This window comes from Micropterus salmoides, unplaced genomic scaffold (assembly GCF_014851395.1).
Source record: "Micropterus salmoides isolate LMB-PRFRI ecotype aquatic unplaced genomic scaffold, ASM1485139v1 Ms_hic_scaffold_4469, whole genome shotgun sequence".
NCBI lineage: Eukaryota > Metazoa > Chordata > Actinopteri > Centrarchiformes > Centrarchidae > Micropterus > Micropterus salmoides.
This window is the reverse complement of record NW_024043894.1, coordinates 716-4471: the sequence shown is the minus strand read 5'-3', so window position 1 is coordinate 4471 and position 3756 is coordinate 716. Positions and strand designations below refer to the sequence as shown.

At 67.4% G+C, this 3756-nt stretch overlaps 1 long non-coding RNA gene across 1 annotated transcript; it reads right to left on the bottom strand.

Annotated features, from left to right (window-relative positions):
• Positions 1-680: 680 nt before the first annotated feature.
• LOC119887907 lies at positions 681-3454 on the bottom strand. The gene is made up of 3 exons (XR_005441825.1): positions 3427-3454; positions 3324-3377; positions 681-744 (listed from the first exon to the last, which is right to left on the bottom strand). It is a non-coding gene; the product is annotated as an uncharacterized LOC119887907 (long non-coding RNA).
• Between the last annotated feature and the right edge of the window lie 302 nt (positions 3455-3756).

Below are 3756 nucleotides of genomic sequence, written 5' to 3'. Positions count from 1 at the left end.
GTGGCCAATCCTATCCCACATTTAAGCGCATTGAGCCAATCGAGCGCGGCCACAACGGCTGCATGTCCGCAAAAGCCTGGTCGCCCAAGAACCTTCATTGCCCTAGGGCCTGGATCCACCAAGGGCTTCATCCCCGCAACTGCCTGGCTCACCCGTAGGGCCTGGGTCGCCCCAAGGGCCGTCTTCCCCGCAACAGCTGGATTGCCCCTAGGGCCTGGGTCGTCCCAAGGACCTTCATCCCCGCAACAGCCTGGCTCGCCCTAGGGCCCGGCTCACCGCAAGGGCCGTCTTCCCAGCAACAGCCGGCCACACAAGAACCTTCATTGCCTCTAGGGCCTTCGTCGCCCCAAGGGCCGTCTTCCCCAACAGCCTGGCTCACCCGTAGGGCCTGGGTCGCCCCAAGGGCCTTCATCCCCAGAAGAACCTTCATTGCCTCTAGGGCCTGGGTCGCCCAAGGGCCTGGCTCACCCGTAGGGCCTGGGTCGCCCCAAGGGCCTTCATCCCAGAAGAACCTTCATTGCCTCTAGGGCCTGGGTCACCGCAAGGGCCTTCTTACCCGCAACAGCCTGGCTCGCCCCTAGGGCCCAGCTTGCCGCAAGGGCCGTCTTCCCCGCAACAGCCTGGCTCACCCCAAGAACCTTCATTGCCCTAGGGCCCGGGTCACCCAAGGGCCTTCTTACCCGCAACAGCCTGGGTCACCGCAAGGGCCTTCATCTCCGCAACAGCCTGGGTCGTCGCAAGGGCCTGGCTCGCCCCAAGAACTTCATTGCCACTAGGGCCTGGGTCGCCGCAAGGGCCTTCATACCCAGCACAGCCTGGCTCGCCCCTAGGGCCCGGCTCACCGCAAGGGCCGTCTTCCCCGCAACAGCTGGATTGCCCCTAGGGCTGGGTCGTCCCAAGGGCCTTCATCCCCAGAAGAACCTTCTTTGCCCTAGGGCCTGGGTCACCCCAAGGGCCTTCATCCCCGCAACAGCCTGGCTCGCCCTAGGGCCTGGGTCACCCCAAGGGCCTTCATCCCCGCAACAGCCTGGCTCGCCTAGGGCCGGCTCACCGCAAGGGCCAATTCCTGCAACAGCCTGGCTCACCCCAAGAACCTTCTTTGCCCCTGGGGCCTGGGTCGCCCAACAGCCTGGCTCACCGTAGGGCCTGGGTCGTCCCAAGAACCTTCATCCCGCAACAGCCTGGCGCGCCCTAGGGCCCGGCTCGCCGCAAGGGCCGCCCCGCAACAGCCTGGCTTGCCCCAAGGGCCCAACAGCAGCCTGGCTCACCCAGGGCCTTCATCCCACAAGAACTTCTTTGCCCCTGGACCTGGGTCGCACCAACAGCCTGGGTCGTCCAAGAACCTTCATCCCTCAACAGCCTGGCTCACCCTAGGGCCCGGCTCACCGCAAGGGCCGTCTCCCCCCAACAGCTGGCTCGCCCCAAGGGCCCCAACAGCCTGGCTCACCCCAAGGGCCTTCATCCCCACAGAACCTTCTTTGCCCTTGGACCTGGGTCGCCCCAACAGCCTGGCTCACCCGTAGGGCCTGGGTCGTCCCAAGAACCTTCCCCCGCAACAGCCTGGCTCGCCCTAGGACCCGGCTCCGCAAGGGCCGTCTTCCCCGCAACAGCCGGATTGCCCCTAGGGCCTGGGTCGTCCCAAGAACCTTCATCCCCGCAACAGCCTGGCTGCCCTAGGGCCCGGCTCACCGCAAGGGCCATCTTCCCGCAACAGCCTGGCTTGCCCCAAGGGCCCCAACAGCCTGGCTCACCCCAAGGGCCTTCATCCCCACAAGAACCTTCTTTGCCCCTAGGGCCCGGCTCGCCGCAAGGGCCGTCTTCCCCGCAACAGCTGGCTCACCCGTAGGGCCTGGGTCGTCCAAGAACCTTAATCCCCGCAACAGCCTGGCTCGCCCCTAGGGCCCGGCTCGCCGCAAGGGCAGTCTTCCCCGCAACAGCCTGGCTCGCCCCTAGGACCGGCTCGCCGCAAGGGCGTCTTCCCGCAACAGCCTGGATTGCCCCTAGGGCCTGGGTCGTCCAAGAACCTTCATCCCCGCAACAGCCTGGCTCGCCCTAGGGCCCGGCTCACCGCAAGGGCCAGCTTCCCCGCAACAGCCTGGCTCGCCCAAGGGCCTTCATCCCCACAAGAACCTTCTTTGCCCTTGGACCTGGGTCGCCCCAACAGCCTGGCTCACCCGTAGGGCCTGGGTCGTCCCAAGAACCTTCATCCCGCAACAGCCTGGCTCGCCCCTAGGACCCGGCTCGCCGCAAGGGCCGTCTTCCCCGCAACAGCCTGGATTGCCCCTAGGGCCTGGGTCGTCCCAAGAACTTCATCCCCGCAACAGCCTGGCTCGCCCCTAGGGCCGGCTCACCGCAAGGGCCGTTTCCCGCAACAGCCTGGATTGCCCCTAGGGCCTGGGTCGTCCCAAGAACCTTCATCCCGCAACAGCCGGCTCACCCTAGGGCCTGGGTCGTCCAAGAACCTTCATCCCGCAACAGCCTGGCTCGCCCCTAGGGCCCGGTCGCCGCAAGGGCGTCTTCCCGCAACAGCCTGGATTGCCCCTAGGGCCTGGGTCGTCCCAAGAACCTTCATCCCCGCAACAGCCTGGCTCGCCCCTAGGGCCCGGCTCACCGCAAGGGCCGTCTTCCCCGCAACAGCCTGGATTGCCCCTAGGACCCGGCTCGCCGCAAGGGCTGTCTTCCCCGCAACAGCCTGGATTGCCCCTAGGGCCTGGGTCGTCCCAAGAACCTTCATCCCCGCAACAGCCTGGCTCGCCCCTAGGGCCCGGCTCACCGCAAGGGCCAGCTTCCCCGCAACAGCCTGGCTCGCCCCTAGGGCCCGGCTCACCGCAAGGGCCAGCTTCCCCGCAACAGCCTGGCTCGCCTAGGGCCCGGCTCACCGCAAGGGCCAGCTTCCCCGCAACAGCCTGGCTCGCCCCAAGGGCCTTCATCCCCACAAGAACCTTCTTTGCCCCTTGGACCTGGGTCGCCCCAACAGCCTGGCTCACCCGTAGGGCCTGGGTCGTCCAAGAACCTTCCCGCAACAGCCTGGCTCGCCCTAGGACCCGGCTCGCCGCAAGGGCGTTTCCCCGCAACAGCCTGGATTGCCCCTAGGGCCTGGGTCGTCCCAAGAACCTTCATCCCCGCAACAGCCTGGCTCGCCCTAGGGCCTGGGTCGTCCCAAGAACCTTCATCCCGCAACAGCCTGGCTCGCCCCTAGGGCCTGGGTCGTCCCAAGAACCTTCATCCCGCAACAGCCTGGCTCGCCCTAGGGCCTGGCTCACCGCAAGGGCCGTCTTCCCCGCAACAGCCTGGCTCACCCTAGGGCTGGGTCGTACCAAGACCTTCATCCCCGCAACAGCCTGGCTCGCCCTAGGGCCCGGCTCCGCAAGGGCCAGCTTCCCCGCAACAGCCGTCGCCCTAGGGCCGGCTCACCGCAAGGGCCACCTTCCCCGCAACAGCCTGGCTCGCCCCTAGGGCCCGGCTCACCGCAAGGGCCAGCTTCCCCGCAACAGCCTGGCTCGCCCCTAGGGCCCGGCTCACCGCAAGGGCCAGCTTCCCCGCAACAGCCTGGCTCGCCCCAAGGGCCTTCATCCCCACAAGAACCTTCTTTGCCCTTGGACCTGGGTCGCCCCAACAGCCTGGCTCGCCCCTAGGACCCGGCGCCGCAAGGGCCGTCTTCCCCGCAACAGCTGGATTGCCCCTAGGGCCTGGGTCGTCCCAAGGACCTTATCCCGCAACAGCCTGGCTCGCCATAGGGCCCGGCTCACCGCAAGG